Raw genomic sequence first — 19,347 nt, 5'->3', positions numbered from 1 at the left:
ACGTGCTTGGCCGTGTGAGGGTCACGGAGTGCCGGCCCCCCTCTGGAGCGTTCCGAGTGCCCCGTCTGCCTGGTCTGTGGCATGTGTCCGTAGGCACACGTCTTTCCTAGGGAGCAGGCACAGCGGGGTAGACCAACCTGTCACCCTGAGAGGGGCTGGTGGCACCTGCAGCACTGGCCAGGTGCTGGGGACACGGCTGTGGCCGGCGAACATGCCATGCCCTCGTGGAGCCAATGCTCATGAGAGAGACAAACAGACGAAGGGACACATGGGAGGCTGGTGGGCCCTGAATGAACAGCCAAGGGGCAAGGTAGGTGGTGGGCCTGGGGCTCTATAGGAGCTGGGGGGGAGCTGGGGTGCAGGGCCTGGGTTCAGGGGGGAGCTGGGGTGCAGGGCCTGGGCTGGGGGGGAGCTGAGGTGCAGGGCCTGGGCTGGGAGGGGGGAGCTGGGGTGCAGGGCCTGGGCTGGGGGGGAGCTGGCCTTTAACAGACCTGACAGATGAGGAGGCATCTCTGAGGGAAATATGGGGAAGAGTGTCACAGGCAGAGGGAACAGAAGGGCAAGGGCCAGAGGTGAGATGAGGGGGACATATTTAAGGAGCAGAAAGGAGCTGGCGTTCCTGGGGAGGCTGGAGCGACGGGGACAGGGGAGCATGATGTGGAGGTAGAGGCAGCGGCTGGGCACTGGGGGCCCAGGGGTCAACGTGGGCATCTGGGTTTTATCCGAAACGTGCTGGAGACACCAGGATGGACGAAGGCGGCCTCGGCCGGGGCTGTGTTTCTGACCCTGGGGCTGCGTGTGGCCAGGGCCAGGGCCGGGGAAGTGGGGGGCCAGCTCGGCACGCCGCAGGGCCCAGGTGAGCAGAGAGGGCCGCCCGGGCCAGGCTGGTGGCAGAGTGGAGGGGGGGCCAGGACTCTGCATTTGGTTTCATTTTTCTTTTTACACAATCCATGGCCCTGGGTCACTGGACTTTCCCAGGCAGCTTTCCTCCTTCCTGCCCGCCCTGCCCTGAGCCCTCCAGGGCAGACCCTGCCCCAGGCCTTGTGCCGTGGCCTCCCTTCCTCCAGCTCTGCTGGCTTCTCAGTAAGCCAGTGTGTGACCCTGTGGGGCACATGCTCAGAATTGCAGGGGCAGCGGAACTGTGTTAAGGAGGGCTCTGAGGCTGCACCTGGGCTCAGAGGAAGGAGAATCATAACTGATTAGTGACGCCTGCCGCGGGTGCAGGAGGGAGCATAAGTTCATCTTTTTGTCTCCGGCACCAGTGGGTCCTCAGGCCTGCCCCCACCCACATGGGCCGTGGTTGAAGATACCCTGTGGCCTCAGCTTCCTCATCTGTGAAGTGGGGCTGATGACAATACCCAAAGGGCTGGGCGTTTGGAGGGGAGGCATCCCTGCCCCCTAGGAGCAACTGGAAGCTGAGGCCCTGAAAGCCGAGGCTGCTGTCCAAACTCGCCCAGCTGGTGAGCAGGAAAGTGGGATTTGGACCCCGAGTCCTGAGTCAGGGCAGGCGGAGCAGCTGGTTCCGAGAGGGGGATGGTGCCGCCCAGCTCTCCCCGCAACCCCCGGGCCCACTTCTCCTTTCTGCCCGCTGCTCCCGGCACACCGGAAGCCTGGCTGGACCTCCCTGGTCCATCCTGTCTGCAGCCGGACGGCCATGGGGTCCTGGCGTCACCCGCGGCCAGCCCAGGCCCCCTCCTTCCTGTCTTGTGCAAGCTGAGGCGTCCCCTGTGTAAGATGGATGAGGGGCCGCCAGGCGGGTCACTGCCCGCAGCTACCACAAGCGAGCCTGGCCTGGGCCCCGCCTCTGCTGGTTTTCCGGAGCCCCCAGCCGCCGTCTTGCCCAGCGGGGCCCATGCGGAGGGTCCCACCTTCACACCCACCACTGGGGGGCTGCTCCCAGCACCCCACGTCCAGCAGCCCAGTAACCCCCAAGGCTCATAAGAATTCACAGGACAGAATTTACCAGGAGGGGCGGGGGGCGGGGAGGTGCTGCTTGGTGGGTGTAGGTTTTATACATTTTGGAAAGCTTTAACTCAAACTAATTAATTAAAAAATAAAACAAAAAACCTTGACATGATAAGGTTTTTTATTAAAATGATCCCTTCTCCGGATGAGGTAACCAAGGCTTTGAGAGCAGAGCGACTTGCCTGAGGTCTTGCAGCTCAGCCATATCCCACTGAGGGCCACTGTGGGTGCTTGGGGCTGAGCACTGTTCTGGGAGTCAGGAGGCGAGCACTGTTTCGAGAGTCAAGAGACTCAGAAGAGAGGGCTTCTGGCTGCTGTCTGACTGGACAACCCCGGCATGTGGGCTTTCCCTCTGGGCCTCGGTTTCCCCCTGTCCCAGCCCTGGTGCCCACGGGCTCACATCTCTGGAGCAGGTGGTCTGGGGAAGAGCGAGGAACGGGAGGCGCCCCTGGGTGGCCAAGGCGGCAGGTGCCCTGGGTGCCCAGCGGGAGGCCCCAGAGTGGCTGTCCTGTGTCTGTGTGTCCTGGGGTTTCTCTGGCAGCAGTGTGGGCTCAGACGGGAGAGGGGTAAATCCTGGTTCCCTCACTCCTAGGGGAGCCGCACCAAGGCATCTCCTGCCCTCTGAGACCCCCTACTGAGCCTGGGGGCCCACAGTGACTGGCTCACGCCTGCGCGGGGTTGCCCCCCACCCTGGCCTTTCGAGCCTTGCCTCCCCGTGAAGCCCTGGCTCCTGACCCTGGCCCCAGCTCAGTCTGGGGAGCTGTAATGCATGGGGGCTCGGGGCTTTGGCACTGGTAGGTGCTTTCCTGACCTCTCCTGTGACCCTGGGGACCAGCTCAGGTCGGGACCTCCACTCCTCCATCTGTGAAATGGGACCCGAGAACCGAATGCTGACGTGACAGGCGCGTGTGAGGCGACAGGGCCAGGGCAGGGGCCTGGGGCCCAGGGGAGACCCTGTGGCAGCCGGGGTGGGGCATGGAGGGCACAGTGGGGTCCCAGCTGGAGAGGAGGTGCTGGCGTGAGCCCCCTGCCAGGACAGGCTGCAGGGTCTGACTTTCCAGGCGTGTTTTCGGTGCCCCCTCGGGACTGCAGAGCCTCGGCTGAACAGGGCCCCGAGCTGCCTGGCAGGGCGGGAAGAGCTGCTCACCTGGTAGGTGGGGCCTCGGCAGGTGCATGGCAGGTCAGCCTTGGGCCCCTTCACGGACCTTCGCTGACCCTGCTCGATGCAGAGCCGTGGGTCTCCATGCCCCTCTTCCACCCCGGGGGGGTCTCCTGCCCAGAGAGGGTCACAGAGGGGACACACAGGAAGAAGGGATGTGAAGAGAGGGGCAGAGACGCATCCACAGCGTGGGCTGTGGGCGCCCGCGGGAAGCCAGGGGGGCAGCGTGGGGGGGGACACTCCCTCGGAGCCTCTGCCGGGCCGGCCCTGCCCACACCTCGAGCCTGACCTCTGGCTCCGGGACCCTGCGAGAGTAAGCCTCGGTGTTTTCAGCTTCGCAGGAGCTGGTCACTTTTAGAGCAGCCCCAGAAAACAAATACAGACTTTGGTCCCTTGTCTTGAGTCTGTCCAAGTCCCTCAGGCCACTGCCTCGTTCTGCGCCTTAGTGTTCCCTCCTCAGACAGAGGGTTTCTGTCAGAGCCTAAGATTGCCTCCCTTCTCAGGTGCAAACCCTCCATGGCTCCCACCCATCTCAGAGCGGAAGGTTTCCCTGTGGCCGGGGAGGGCAGCCGCCTTCCCCCAGCGCGTCCATTCAGCTGCAGCCATGCGCCGCCCGGCTGTGCCGAAAACCTCCGAGCACGCTGCGGCCCCTGGGCCTTTGCACAGCTCTTTCCTCTGGACCTGAGCCTACCCTGCCCCCAGCGCCCCACTGACTCCTTCTCAGCCTGAGGGCCCCAGCTCCGGAGCCCCCCGAGAGGACCTCTCTCACCTCCCTGTCCCTGTCGCCTTCGGTACATCCCTGGGAGCTATGGCTTATCCGTGAAATCAGCCTGCGCATCTCTCCTGCCTCCCTCCACTGGGCAGGGAGCTCTCGTCTGTCCACCCCATGCTCTGCACGGGCTGCGGAGTAGGTGCCCAGCAAAAGCTTGCAGATGAACGAACGAATGAATGGATGAATGAATGCATGAATGCGTCTTTACTAGATGGGGCTGAGGCGGGCCTGGCAGCGCAGGCGTGGTGGTGAGGCCGGCACCATGGGCATGCGTAGCTGGGGTGGGGGTGGGGGGCCACGGGTGCGCGGCCTCCTCCCACTGTGGTCTGGCCGCGGTCACTGCCCATTTGCACGACGGGTCCTGAGATTCCACTTGTGGGCAGGGCTGTGGCCCCCGGCGGGTCCCACCCCTGTCGCCGAGTCTGACATTCCAGGCCTGTTTTCAGCCCCCTGCCGCAGGCTGCGCGGCCCGGGGTGGAGCGGGGGTCCCGGCTGCGGCCGGACAACATCAGCCCTTAGCCCAAGGGCAACGGGGGCCTCGCTCCACCCCCGCCCCGCCCCCTTCGGGTCCTGCCAGCAGCTCCTATGGACAGATACTGACTCAAGCCCACCCCCTGCCGCCTATGCCACCCTCAACATTCTTCTAGAATGTTCCACAAGCCTCACCCCTGGTCCCCTTCCTCTGCCCGCAGCCAGTGGGATGCTTTAAAACTCTGGGTCAGCCCCCCTTGTCCCCTGTGGACCCCTCTATAGGATCCTCACTGCTCTGAGAACAAATCCTAAAGAACCTCCCTCGGCCCCCGAAGCCCTGTACCATCTGACCCCTGACCTCTTCCACCCTCAACTCCTCACTCACCTTCTAGCCACACTGGCCTCTTGTGTGTTCCTGAAACAGCACAAGCTCCTGCTGCCTCAGGCCTTCACAGAGGCTGTTCCCGCTGCCTGGAATTCTTCCCCTGCCCCAGCCATCTGCACAGCTCCTTCCCTCACCTCCCTCCGGTCTGTGTGAAGCCTTTCCTGACCCCTATTTGAATTGTGTGCCCCCAGGCTCCATGCACACCTCCCCTGCCTCTTGCCCCCCTGCAGGGTTCAGTGCTGTCTGAAGCATGCTAACTTTGCTCATTTGTCACGAGGCAGGGATTTTCGTCTGTTTTGTTCTGTGGTGTGTCCTCTGTGCCCAGCACAGTGCCTGGCACTTAGTAGGTGCTCAATGAACATTTGTTGAGTGACTGAATGAACCACTCCCTGAGTGTTGGCAGAAAAGGGCCACTGAGGCCCCACAGCTGGTCTGAGCTGGGCCGGGAGAGGGAGCCGGGTCTGGAGGCTCCTGGGTGGGCGTCTGGACCCACCTCCAGAGAACCCCAGATGGGAGCGAGGCCCGGCTGGGTGGTCCCACACCTCCCGCGGGTAGGTGGGCAGCTACCGGGGCTGGGCAGCTTTGTGGCCTGCGGGCTCTGGGCCGCTGCCTGGCCAGGGCATCTCAGACTCAGGCCCAGGTTCTCCCACAAGTCTGTCTGGGGATGCGAGGTGGTGGGAGCCGGCAGCCAGGTTCCCAGTCCCTAACCTGTGGGCGGCAAGGCCTCTGGCTCGAGCCCTATCCTCTGCCCCTGCCCCGACCTGGCACTCAGAGGACGCCACCTGCAGTATTAACCCCGTAGAAGTCCCCAGGGTTTCAGGCTCCGTTTGAAACCCAGCTCTGTCCTGTCAAGCTGGGTAACTTTGCACGAATCACTCCACCTCTCTGAGCCTCGATGCACTCACCTGGAAAATGGGGATAAGAACAGCACCCCGCTCCTGGGATTGCTGAGGGGATTTGATGCAATAAAATTGATGAAAGGGCCCTGCGGTGAGCCGGCACCCAGGAAGTCTGGCTGATGGGCTTCCCGGCCTCCGCTGGCCCTCTGGTCTCTGGATTGGGGTCCCCCAGTTTACAGGGGCCTGTTTGAGGCCCCCGGGACCCCAGCCCTGGCAGGTGCCCTCGAGCTGCTCCAGGCTTCCTGTCCTCAATCAGCCAAGTACAGCTGTGTCCCCAGCACCCACATTTCACAGGTGGGGAGACTGAGGCCCAGAGAGGGAGTCTAATGTGTGTCTGATGTCACACAGCTGGTTGGTGCGGGGGCCAGTCTCCTGTCCCCAGGGCGGCGGGTGGGGGGCAAGCGTGGGTGAGGGGAGGGGACAGGGGCGGCCCCTCTCTAGCTCCCTCTCTGTGTGTCTCTGTCAGTCTGTCTCCCTGCATCCCTGTGTCTGTCTGTCTCTCTCAGCCTCTCTTGTCCATCTGACCATTTGCTAGGAGGGGGTGCAGGCAGCAGAGTCTGGCTTGGGGGCTGGCGTGGGGCCTGTTTGGGGTAGGGGGACATCGGGATTGAGCTGAGGGTCTGGGGTGGATCCTGCAGCCTGCCCAGCGTGGGTCACAGCCTCAGGGGCCACGTCAGGGACCCCGGGCAGTTGGGAGCTCTCCAAGCCTGTGCCGGTTCAAGTCCTGGCTTTGCCGGTCCCAGCCCGCTGGCTTTGGGTGTGTAGCCGCGGGTGCTGTGAAGGGGCCGTGGCTGGTAGGGTTGTGGGCAGGGGTGACCTGATGGCCGAGCTGGCTTCCGGAAGCCCCGGGCAGAGCGGGAAGCGCTCCAGAAATAACTAGTGGTGGCGGGGGAGGAAGTGAGTCTCAGGGCGGGCATCATTGCCCTTGCCCACTCACCACACGTTACTGAGCCCCTACTATGTGCTAAGCGCACGGCCTCGCATCCGGGAACCCAGGGGTCGGCAAGCTTTGGCCTGAGGGCTGGTTCAGCCCGCCGGCAGATCAAGCTCAGTTTTCATGGATTAGGCTGCGAGACTTAGCACGTAGCTTGTGGGTCCACCTACGCCCCCCACCCTTGGGCCCCCAGTCTTGTACCCCCCACTGTTGCATGGAGGCCCAATGGACAACTTGAGTCTCAGAGTGAGAGTCCGTTGGAGGGTCCAGAGAGACCCTGAGTTTGAATTTTGCCCTCCCACCCCCTGGCTGGAGACCTTGGGGTGGTGGCCCAGCAAACAGTAGGTGCTTACTAAACAGCCACTGGAAAACCCTTGAACAGTCACACTGCTGTGGGTCTCAGCTTCCATCCTGACCCCACCCCGGTCTTGGCAAGGACACTTTGGGAAGTACAGTCACGGCCAGCCCATGGGCAGGGGCCCTGGAAGCGCTGGGTGAGTCGGGCCAGGCTGGGCTGGGGGGCTGGGGGCCGGGGCAGCGCTCAGGGTCTCACTCTCTCCCCACCAGGCCTGAAGTCTGGACGAACCTGGCTGCCCGAGGCCTCCACCGAGTCCCGACACCCCAATTTCCCTCTCAGGCTCCCGCCAGTCTCCCTTCCTGCTGGCTTTGGGGAGCTGCTATTTGCCCCCAGTTCTTTCTTATTCATCCCAGAGTCACCGAGACAATCCTTCTGGCTTCCTGGAGGAGGTGACATAGGGAGACTCAGGAACCTCTGGCCTCTCCAACCACAGCGCTGACTGGGGAGCCCCAGGGGCTGCTGAGAGCAGAGGCACCTTTGCTCTGATGGCCTGGCTGCTGCCTGCTGCACCCCAGTTAGGGCAAGTTCCAGAATTCATTCCAGCAGGGTCCCTTCGGGGCACCCCGCCATGACCCACAGGCCCTGTGTGGCTCCTCCCCTTCCCCCACAGCAAGGCCCCCGCCTCTGGGATGACCTCGTCTCCACCACTTGCCCCTCACTTACCCCTTAAGCCCCCCCGCCAGTGACCCCCTTAGGGCTTTCGCAGGTGCTATTTGCTGCCTGGGACCTGCCCCCATATATTGCCAGGACTCCCCTTAGCGCCCTCCGGTTCCTTCAGCTTCCGGCTCCGATGCCCCCGCAGAGCGGCCTTCTCTGACTTCCCCTCCCCACTCCGTGCCCTCGAACCTCCCTCCACACCCCGACCCTACCTCGTGTTTCCCTCATGGCTGGAACTGCTGCCCAGGGTTAAGGCATCCCCAGGACAAGGACCCCAGAAGCCCATGGCTGGAGGGAGGGCAAGGGAGTGGCTGTGGGGGGCATAGGGAGGACAGCGGGCAGGGGACAGGGCTGTGGGCTCAGCTCTGCGGTTGACAGAAAGCTTCGTCCTGGTAGAGGGAAAGCGCCGAGGCTGTCCTTTCCTCTGCACCGGCGACTCCCACCTGCCCGTGGGAGACTACCCATGTGGGTTATCTGACAGACGGGGAAACTGAGGCTGCACACTGCTTCAAAGGCTGCCCATGGCTGGGGATGGGCCAGTGCCACAGGTGGAGGCTGAGGTGAGGGTGGGCCCGAGGCCCAGGTCCAGTGCCCAGGTCCCAGCCCAGCCCCTGCCCGGGCCTGGACTCCCTGCAGAGCTCGGGTTGCATCATCACAACACCCCTGGCTGGGAACACGGCAGGTGACCCAGGCTCTCTGGGTCATGGGTCAGCGTGGACCCCCATCCAACCCCGCAGCCTGGCCACTTCCTGGCCAAGTAACTGGGCTTGAATGTGCTCTTGTGCCAGGTGGTGGGGTTTGCTCGGCCTAGCCACGCCGTCCTCCTGCTCCTCAGACCACCCGGCACTGCCCCAGGACCTTTGCCCCTGCCCTTCCCCCGGCAGGCCCTGCTGCCTCGGCCCTGGTCTTCCTCCTCGCTTTGTCTCCGTAGCGCCCACCTCTCCCTTACAGTCAGGGGCCCGTTTTCCAGATGGCAAGATGGAGTCCAGTCACAGGTTTTGGGGTCAGGCTGGTCCCAGAACTCCCACTTCCTGCTGTGTGACCTGGGCCATGGGCCACTCTGAGCCTCAGTTACCTCATCTGTGGAACGGCATGCCAGGGCAGCGCCTCACAGGGACACGGTTGGGGTAAGCTGGCCCTGTACCAGCACCCAGGGCCCTGGGCCTCCCTCCCGCCCAGGTCTCCCCTCTCCGAAGCCCTGAGACGCCCCCGGTGTCACTGCCCACTGCTGGGAGGGCCTCGCACGCAGTCCCAGTCACTGTTTTCCTTCTCCAGCCTCTCCTCATCCTGGCCCCACTTCTCCAGAACCAGCTTGTTTTTGTTTTCTGCTTTTACGGCTCCATAAATGAGTCACGGGCCTGATTTGATTTAATTTCGTTGTAATTGTTATCTTTTCAAGCTTGTTTTTTTCCACTCAGTTACTCACGAGACCACAAAACCTAAACAGGACGGGGCCTTCCCGGGGCACTGCAGGGGCCTGGGGTCAGGCCCAGCAGCTCCGGCCCAAGGACGGTCCCTGGGGCTTCCGGGGTGTCAGCTCCCTGCAGCGCTGCTCTGCGGCCTCGGACGAATCAGTGGCGCTCCCTGGCCCTGTTCCCCAGCGCCGTCCCGGGGCGGGGCCCAAAGCCCAGACACCCTCAGGGGCAGGCGGCGCAGGATGAGGAGGGGTGCAGAGAGCTGGGGGGGCCACCCTGCCCGGGGTGGCTCCTCTGCACGGGTGCGCGGCCCCATCTTACCAGGAGAAGCCGGAAATCTGAGGTTATATAAAGTCCTGCTTTTTAAATGCCCGCCAAAGACTCAAATTAAAGACAAACAAACAAAATGCGAGTTCGCGGACACATGGCCCTGCTGGCCGGCTGTGGTCCGGAAGGTTCTAGAAGGGCTGCCCCTGCCCACAGACCTGTTCACCCTGCCGCGGCGGCCACACTCTCCCTCTCGGCCATCTGCGCAGACGGCCCCGGGGCGCACCAACTTCCCCGGGCCGAGGCCGCCTCGCTGGTGGGCTGCGGCCACGTCTCACCTTCCGTGGGCCATCTGGGGCGGGGACCGGGCGACTTGGCAGGAAGGACCCCGGGGCGGCTCCGGGGAGGCTGTGGCGTCGGGCTGATGCGCCAGGTGTGAGCGCGTGTCACTGCGTCCGCCCTCTCCACGCTCGCCGTGCCCTGAGGACCGCGTGGGGTGACCGTGCACTGAAAGAGAAAATCCACTTATTTTCAGGGTCCTTTTCCACGTTGGGAGGCGGGCGCTGACCTGACCGACCTTGCCCGGGTGTTCCTTGGGCAGGCCCCGCTGCCCCACGGAGCCATTCGTGAGGCATTTCCCGGTCCCCAGGCGTCCACCTCCGTTTCCAGAGCTCCAGCGCAGGGGTCCAGGCGTCGCTTTGCCCTGGCCCCATCCCCCTGTATGGTGTGCAGAGCTCCGGAGGGTGGGGTCCACCCCGGGAGCCCCAAGGGCCGAGGGGCCTGCTCTCCAGTGCTGGGGGTGCTAGGACCCGTCCAGCTGGGGTCTGCCACTCCCCACCGCCCTAGCCACCCCGCCGTCCCTGCTCGCTGACCCTCAGGGTCTCCCACTGCCCTGGGCGAGCCTCAGGCAGACACTCCAAGCCTTACGCGCCCGTTCCAGGGGCTCCAGTCGCCGCCCTGGGGCCCTCGGGCTGCTAAGCTTCTGCCATCCCAGAACTGACCCCTCGAGCCTGGTGGACTGCCACCTACCCAGTGAGTATTTACTGAGCACCTACTATGTGCCAAGCCCTGGGAAGACAACAAGGTGCAAAGCCCAAACTTCCTTTCATGGTGCATATGTTCTCGCCAAGGGAGACCGCCAGGATACACTAAACTAGGAAACAAAGGAGCGTGTCAGAAGGTGACAGCAAAGCAGGAATGGGGCTGCTGTATCCTATGGACCGAGGCCTGAGGGACGGGCTCTGATGGTGGGAACAGCAGATGCAAAGGCCCTGAGGTAGGAGAGAACCGGCACTGCTGGAGAAGGACGAGAAGAGTGAGTTGGCCAGAGCTGGGGAGCCAGGAGGCAAGGCTGGAGGGGTCGTGTCCCTGTGGATGTTTGGGTGCGGTGGGCGCTCGGTGGGCTCTGAGCCTGGGAGGGACACGGGCTGACCTGGGGCCTCCTGTGTGCGGCAGGGCGGTCAGCAACACCCCTGTCCCTGCTGTGACCCTGAGATTGCAGAGTATCTCAGGGGAGATACTAGCCCTCAGTGGGGACCCTACTCTGAATGGATGGACCCAATTACAGGGGAGCATGGGGGTGGGGGACAGCGCTGTGGGGGGCCGAGGTGATGGGATGCGGGGTTGAGTTGGTGGTGTATGAGAGAGGGGGGAAGGGGAAGAGGGGGAGGGGGAGAGGCAGAGGGGAAGGGAGGGGGAGGGGGAGGGGGAGGGGAAGGGAGAAAGGAGCCAAGGACACCTGCAGGGTTTGGCCCTGGAATGCTGGTTTTCAAACTGTGCTTCAAAGAGCTTGGGTGTTGGGAGGTGTCCCTTGGGGTGTCTTCCAGGCGAGGACAGGTACCGGGGCAAGGATCCTGTGAAAGATGTTTCTAGAAGAGGATTCTGAGCCTGAAGGAGATCTCGGGCCTCTGCCCAGTACAAGGACTGCCAGCCTCGGGAGGGGCTCTTTGGGGCCTGGCCTCAGGAGGGCAGGTAGGGCCTGGACTCAGCTCCAAACCAGGCCTGATTCCGATAGGAAGGGGGGGGCATTCCAGGGGGGGCGGGCCAGTCGGGGGGCTGGAGGAAGACAAGAGAGAGCCGGGAAGGGGTCATGGAGGCCTGAGGTGGGCGAGCGGGGGAATACGCCAGGAGGGAAGGTCAGGCCGGGCTGAAAGCAGGGCTGGAGAAGTCGCAAAGGGATTTTAATAATATTAATAATTTCACTTCCGAGATTGTTTGGCCACAAGCAGCGCACTGAGTCCCCACTGGCTGTGGCTCCTGGCAGTTCCCCACACACCAGGGAGCGTTTGCCCAGTGAGAAACATTCTCACTGGCAGATTGTTTTCAAACAACATGAGAATTTTCATAAATACTGAATTAGACATTTAATACTGAATCGTGACGGTCGAGTAGATTAATTAAAGATTTATTAATTTTGACTTGGCCAGTTTTTAAAAGTATTTTAGGAGCCATAAAAATTTTTTCCCTAGAGCTCCCTTGTCCACATTTTCCATCTTGCAGCAGCCAGAATCTGAGGTGACGTGCAAAAATAGCTGATGTGTAATGACAGAAAGGGGTGAGGTTTGGAGAGAGAGAGAGAGCATCAAGGGAGGACTCACACTTCACGGGGAGGATCAGGGCAGGCTCCCTGGAGGAGGTGGCTTTGAATTCCAGTGCGGAAGGGGGAGCTGAGATGCAGGGAGGCCGTGCCGGGTGGTGGCTCTGTGTGTGCAGAAGTGGAAGGTGGGAATGAGGGGTGAGACTGGGGACCAAGGCCCTGGGCTAATGGTGGGCACTGCAGGGAGGAAGGACGGAAGCGAGGCGGGTCTGGGGCCCGGCCAGGCCTGACAACGAGCATGGGTGGTGGGGACCCCTGGGTGGCTTTAGGCAGGTGGCACGCATGCCCGAGGGCCCCGTGGAGAGAACCCACTCGGGTCAGTACCCGAGGCAGCGCTGAGGGGTAGCGACTGTTGTGCTGGGAAAGCTGTGAGCGCAGAAGAGGGGCAGTGTGGCTGCCCCTTCAGACCTCCCCCAGCCCCGGGGCCCCTCCACCTCACCCCAGGGGAGCCAACTCAGGTAAAGCATAAGAACAAGTCATACACAGCAAGCACCCACAGAATACAAACCCGGTGCTGTGTTGAGGGCTTCTGGGGTGTCAGCTTACTTGTTTCCCCTATCAATGGCATGAGGGAGGCGCTGTTATTAATCCCATTTTTCAGAGGGGGACACGGAGGCCCAGAGAGGTTAAGTAAGATGCCTAAGGTCACACAGCCAGGAAGCTGGTCACACTGTACCCACTGCCCTAGGATGACACTCAGTTGTGCTCCTACAGAACCTCCTAATGGTTCTCACAATCAGATGGGTAAACTGAGGCTCTGAGGGGCAGAGGCCCTTGCCCAAAGTCATGCAGCTGGAAGAGGGGAAAACAAGATTGTAATCTCCCAGGTGCTTTCCCTCTGCCTTGGGTAAGTGGGGCCGTGCCAGGGAACAGGGCCCTCCTGGAGGTGGGCAAGGGGCCGGGCTGTGCCCCCCCATCATCCGGCTCAGGGCCTGACCCCTGAGGCTGCTTTACAAATGATGGCTGTCCCTACATGTCCAGACAGTTGCATGCTACCTGTGTGAGCCTGTGAAATGAGTGAATTTATAACTGGCCCCCTGCACACAGTGGGTGCTCAATAAATGCAGTTTTCTTATACAGGATCCACCTGCTTCTTTCAAGGTTAACTTCCATACGTTTCCTTCTTCCAGCCTTAGGGTCCAGGTCAGGATTTGGAGTTGGGGGTAAAGAAGCCCGTCCATCAGAGCACTGGATGATGAGTTCCGCATTCTGGGTTTGAACCCTGGACCTGCTGTGTGACCTGCAGGTGCTTTGCCCTGTCCGAGCCTCAGTTTCCCCCCTCACCTGCAGAGCCTGGGTCAGGCTGCCCTAGAAGGTGTCAACCTTGCCCAGGGCCGGGAGGCTCCTGTGCCCCTTGGGCTGCAGCCCAGCCCCCATGCCGATGCCCCTCCCATGCCACAGGCCCCGCCCCCATGCCGCAGCCCCCCCTCCATGCTGCAGCCCCCCCATGCTGCAGCCCCCTATGTCACGGCCCCACCCCAATGTCACACCCCCCTATGCCACAGGCTCCTCCCCATGCCACAGCCCCCCTGCAGGCCCCGCCCCCATGCCGCAGGCCACCCCAGCTGGCTGTGCTGAGCCGCCCGCCAATCTGTTTACTGAACTGGCTGACCCCTTCCGGGAACTCGGCCCAAGCTTCCCAGAACTTGAGCATTAATGACCCAGAGCCACATGACGGAACATGACACAGCAGTTTTGGGCGCAAAGCAGGGCCCAGGGGGGCACGTGGGGGCCGCAGGCCAGCCCCCCAGCCTGGCCTGGGGTGAGTCATTGTGGCCTCCTGAAGCTTCCAGATCCTGCTGCACTCCCCCACCCAGGACGTCACCTTTGCCCCAGTGACCTGGCAAAGGCCTTGCACGGTCAAAGCTGCCTTCTGGGGATGGGGAAACCGAGGCCCAGGGCTGCAGTAAGTAACAGTGTGTGAGGCACTGGGCTGAAAATCTCATCCTGGCCTCACAGCACCCCATGGAGCAACACATTGTAACTCCCATGTGACAGATGGGGAAACTGAGGCTCAGGGTGGCATAGGTTCCCCAAAGGCGTGTGGTTAGTGAAGGGCAGAACTGAACACCAAACAGCTCCTTTCAGCCCCGGATGATCTCCTTTCCAACTCCCAACAACCCAGCAAGGGAGGAGCCTGGCGGTCTGTGTCATAGATGGGGAAACTGAGGCACGGAGGGGCTCTGTAACCCACTGAAAGACTCGGTACCTGTCAGCCTCCAGGACTGTGCTCTGACCCCGGCCCGAGTGTCAGCAGGCCTGGGTTAGGACCCTGGTGACCCCATCCTCTGACGGTTGCACCCCACTGTGCCTCAGTTTCCCTATAGGTTCGGGGTGACTGGTGTTCTGACCTCAGAGCAAGGTTTTAAGCAGCGCCGACACCCGGAAGGCACCTGCACCCCGACGTTGGGTCCGGACCTCTGAAGCCACTTTGGGGTTGGCCCCTGGGCCCCACATCGACCACCCCGGGTGAAGGAGGACGGCGGGTTTTATGGGGCTGGGAACCAGAGAGGCTTGGGCTCGGAGGGCGTGCACTGCCACGGGAGGGGGCCTCCTGGTTCCCGGCCCTTGAGCTGGACGGGCAGGGGCAGGCAGCGCTTTGTTGCTCATCCCTTCATCGCAACACCTACTGGGTGCCCGACCTCAGGTGCGCGCCGGGTCTCTGCTTGCGCTCTGGTGCAGCACGATGACCAGCAAGCACACTGTGAGCAGACAAGGTGAGTCTAACCAGTGAGAAGGAAACCAACGGGGGTGTTTGGGAGGCGGGGGGGTCCAAGAGAGCCTCTCGGAGTGAGGCGGAACAGGCCCTGGGGTGGAGAACCAACTGGTTCTGGGGAGCTTTCCAGGGGGCAATAACAAGTGCAAAGGCCCTGGGGCCGGAATGGCCCTGGAATAGTCCAGGAAATGCAAGGAGGTGAGTGGACGTGGGTAGCTAGAGGAGTGAGGGAGGGGAAGTGGCCTGAGAGGCGGCTGGAGAGATGAGGGTCACGTCACAAGGGGTCAGGGGAAGCCACTAGGCAGATGTGAGCAGTTGTTGGGGTGCCCTGACGTGGGGGACAGCAGGCCTTGCTTACCACGGCACTCCATTTTCTTACCCCTTTGACAGATGCGCCAACGAAAGCCCAGACCCAGTTCACTCAGGTCAGTGGAAGGGTGGGGCTGAGAACCGAGGGGGGCGGCCCTCCAGTTCAGTCCAGTTTCCCCAAAGGAGAGGGGAGGGAGAACACGGCTGAGGAGGAGATGGTGGGGGACGGTGGAACAGGGGCCCTGGGGAGACCCCTGCAGCCTCAAGAGTTGTGAGCTGAGGGGCAGTCTGGATGGCTTCCTGGCAGAGGAGGCCCTCTAAACTGGGGTTGGGACAGAGTGCAGGAAGAGTGCATGCTCCTCCTGGGGAGGCCCTGAGGTAAGAGCAAGAGTGGAGCGTGTTTGGGAAATGGTGCGTTGCTTGGAGGGCAGGAGAGGTGGGAGGTGGTGGGCGCCCTGTTAGGGCCGCGGTACCAGGCAGCCTTAGAGCCGGGAGGGGAGCTGGGATTGACCCTAGAGACCAGGACAGGCCCACATCCGCCCCGTGGGCCACAGTCCAGAGGGTGAGGCGGACGGGGGAGGGCCCGAGGGCAGGGGCAGGAACTCCCCACCCGGATTACCAGGAGACACCTGCGGCGCAGACGCCAGCCTGCTCCTGCCTCATTGTGTGATTTGGAGCAGGCCACTCCACCTCTGAGCCATGCTCCTCTTGGAAAGGAACCGATGAGTTCACTCATTCATTCATTCATACACTCCATAATTTTTGAACACCTACTATGTGCTGGGCACCGGCCTGAGGGCCGGGAATGTAGCAGGGACAGAGGTCCCCCCCTTGAGGGACTGAGGAAGTTAAGGACAGTAAAAAGCGGGCAGTTAAGGACACGGACCTGGAGACTGACCCCCGGGTTAGCTGCTGACCGGCAGTTGATCACCTGTGGCCTTACAGCGAGTTGCTTTGCCTCCGCAGGCCTTGTCCGTGAAGCGGCATGATTATGTCACCGGTCACAGGGTTGCCGCGAGCACACACGAATCCACACATGGGAGTGTTCAGCTCAGAGCCCGTCATGTGGAGCTGCTCCGGAGTGCTCGTGTCCAGTGGGGACAGAAGAGGAGGGGGGCAAGGTCGGGCCTGGCAGTGGGGGTGATAGCAGCCAGCGCTTGGCTCTGAGTGGGTATACAGTTGGTGCTGTATATGAGTGGGTATACAGTTGGTGCTCAGTGGCGTTTCTCCTTCTGTGTCCCGCTTGGCTGAGATGCGGCCTGAGAGCTGGAGTCCATGGGAAGGGTGGGGGACTGCTTTTGGGGATCCAGACCCAGGGCAGAGTTTTGGGGCTGAGGTGCTGAGGTGTCCCCGTGCTCCCCCCAGTGTCATGCTCAGCCTGGGTGGCTGGAGCGAGCCGGGACCTGCCTGGCAGGGGTAATGACACTCAGTACACAGGTGTCTGGGTGCAGGCGGGGGGCACTTGCATAGCACCCAGCCAGCCGGCTCCAGGCCCAGGCCCAGCCTTTACGAGTCTGGTGCCCAGGGCAGGAGGGCAGGCGGCGGGGAGAGGAGCTGGCGGGGTGCCAGCTGGAACCCAGTGAAAGGAGGGAAAGTTGAGGAGTCGGGATACTGAGGGCTGGGGTGGAGGGCAGTGGGGCGGGGGTGCCATTCCACTCCCAGGGGGGATGGATGGCGTGCAGGTCTGTGCAGCAACCCCCTCCGTGGGGAGGTGAGAAACCTGTGCCGAGGTGCAGAATCACCACCCCCGCTTCGCTGTCCATTTGACCCACCCTAGCAGCTGTGCTCGGCCTGGGCTTGGTGATGCTGGACCCAGTGCTGAGCCTGGGCTCCACGGCCCGGGAGACATGGACACCATCTCGAAGGCCAGGGTGGGGGGCACCTGGCAGGCTGGGTGAGAGGGTGGGCCATGGGGTGGAGTCAGGGAGGGCTGCTCAGGGAGGGGAGCCGTGCAAAGGCCCTGAGGCAGGCCTGGCGCGGCAGGATTGAGGAGCCTGGGGGAGCCTGTGGCAGCGAGTGGGTGAAGGGAGGGGTAGAAGGCAGGGTCGGTTGGGGGCAGGGGCCAGGGCAGGGCGCAGGTCCCAGAATGCTGGTGGAAGCTTGGCACATGGGGGTGATGTGGGGGTCGCCCAGGGTGGGTAGGTTCAGGGCTGGGGCCGCGCCCGCTGGCTGTGGGAACGCTTGGATTTCAGAGCTGCAGACGGAACGTGGGCTGCCCCGTTTGTGTTTGAACTTCTCTCCTGGTTCAACCCCCAGGGTCCTGGAACCTGTTATTAAGCCGCCTGCACCCTGGGGCTCCTGCCCTTCTCCCCAGATGGGGTGCAGCCCGCCGCCCTGAGGGTGACCCTTGCCCAGAAGCCCACGGGTGGTCGGGCCTGCCAGGCCCCCCTCGCCCCCTCCCGGCTGCCCCGGGCCCTCGGCTGGGCACATCTGCTCTGTGGGGCTGGAGGCCCCTGGAGCCAGGAATACCTTTACAGAGGGAAAGCGAAGCTGGAGAAGGAAAGAGCGTGTCCCAGGGCCTCGTGCATCTCTGTCTCAGCCCCTGCTCCTCCCCCTCCCCCACCCCACTCTGGCCAGGTGGCGGCTGGTGTGTGATCAGGGACCCAAAGGAAGAGCTATGCAAGAGCTGAGGTGGTGAGTTCCCCATCACTGGAGGGCTGCAAGAAGACTCAGGTGACACGCGTCAGGAGGGTCCCAGAGGGGGTTGGGGAATGAAAGGCACTTACTGTCTACCTCTGTGATTTTCCAGGACCTTGGTGCATTCCTTCCTGCTCAAGCCTCAGTTTCCCCCCCGTGAAATGTTTTAAATCACAGAGAGTGACCTTGCTGAGAGGCCTGGTGAGGAATCCCCCTGCTTCTAGCCCGACCCCCCCAACGGGTCCTGAGCCTCCCCACCCCCACCCCCGTGGGTCCTCAGCCCTGTCTCAGCTCCTGGCGTAGGACCCTCCTCGCCATCCCTCCAGGCCTTGCAGATGCTGTTCCTGTGAATAAGGGCGGTGACGAAAGAGGAGTGACCACTGGACAGCAGGCCAAGGGCTTTGCAGAGTTTGGACCTCAAGCCTGCCCTCCACCCGCTGGGGGGCCCTTTCACCAAGGAGGGAGCTGAGTTTCAGGACCGCCTCCTGCCTGAGGCCCAACGGCCACATGCTAGGAAGCCAGCATTTGAACTCGGGCCACCGGGAACTAAGAGCACCTCCTTTCTTTCCTCGAGTAACTCGTTCTCTTCTTCAAAGCTTTGCTCAACAGTCCTCTCCTCCAAGAAGCCCTCCCCGACTGCCCTCCCAATCCTTCCAGAACCTTCCTGGGGTTCCCTCATCACACAGTCTCACAGTTACCTCTCTTTCTTCTTCTTTCTGTTCGCTGCTTTATTGAGTTTGTTACTGTGTAATAAAGGGCACACACTCCAAGGGAACATGTCGGTGAGCTTTGACACGTGTGAGCCGTCGTGCCGCCACTGCTGCCACTGAGGTAGGGACATTCACAGGCCCCCAAATTTCCTTGGGTGCTTTTGTTATCCACCCCAGGCCCCAACTTCCCCACCCCGACCCCAGACAACCACGGATCTGCTTTCTGCTGGGTAGGTTAGTTTGCGTTCTCTAGAATTTCCTATCGGTAGAGTCACAGACGATTTATTCCTTGTTGCATCTCCTCCTCACACGGTGACTTTGAGATGAATCCACACTGGGGTGATGCTTATCTTTTTATATATCCGCCCTCCTCCAGGACAGCGAATTCCTTGGAACCAGCCTTTGGCGTGTTTGTCTCTGTCGCAGCACAGGGCTGGGCACACAGAGGTGTGGGCGAGACGGGACGAGTGCATGCTGGGCAGGAAGAGCAGGCACAGTTGCCCAGTGGGAAGAAACTGGAGCTGATAAGGAAAACCCACAGGCGCTGGGCTCTGGGAGGCTCGTGGCCCCATCAGATAAGCACATCCGTCACCCCGTGGCAGGCCCCGGAGCAGAGGCCGGGATTGCACAAGCCAGGCCGGGAGGGGCTGCCCTCATGCAGGCGGCATCTGCTCCCCGTGCTCCCTGCCGCCGTGCTGGGCAGGGGGCGGCTGCAAGGGGAAGCGGCCGCCCTGCCCTCCCCAAACCAGTCCGACTCCTTCATGAGGTTTCTGGAGGCGCTTTGGGCGCTGAGTAAGGGAGAGTGGGAGGCCGCAGTAAAAGGCCGAGACCGAGGGGAGGACTCATTTAATTAGCGACATTACAGGGAATTTCCACTTCGTGCCCCGTCAGGCCGGGCCGCAGCACGGCGGCGCTCCTCGGGCGGTTCCCAGGCCCAGCCCGGCTGCAGGGCTCTGGGGCCCGAGCCCGCAGCCTCCGCCCCCGCTCACCGCCTGCCCCGTCCCGGGCTGCAAAGCCGAGACCCGGCTGAGCGACAGCGAGCGGCGCAGGGGCCCCGGGGCGGGCGGGGCAGCTTACAGGCCCGGGGACCCCTGGAT

The 19,347-nt window shown here is 62.5% G+C and overlaps 1 long non-coding RNA gene across 1 annotated transcript; it reads left to right on the top strand.

Moving 5' to 3' along the window:
• The first annotated feature begins 17,456 nt into the window (after nucleotides 1-17,456).
• LOC143683137 (uncharacterized) lies at nucleotides 17,457-17,914 on the top strand. The gene is made up of 3 exons (XR_013175412.1): nucleotides 17,457-17,537; nucleotides 17,653-17,741; nucleotides 17,867-17,914. It is a non-coding gene; the product is annotated as an uncharacterized LOC143683137 (long non-coding RNA).
• Nucleotides 17,915-19,347: the final 1,433 nt, after the last annotated feature.

Source organism: Tamandua tetradactyla, chromosome 1 (assembly GCF_023851605.1).
Source record: "Tamandua tetradactyla isolate mTamTet1 chromosome 1, mTamTet1.pri, whole genome shotgun sequence".
NCBI classification, from domain to species: Eukaryota; Metazoa; Chordata; class Mammalia; order Pilosa; family Myrmecophagidae; genus Tamandua; species Tamandua tetradactyla.
Note: the sequence above shows the minus strand (reverse complement) of the source record. Positions and strands in the feature narration are given on the sequence as shown.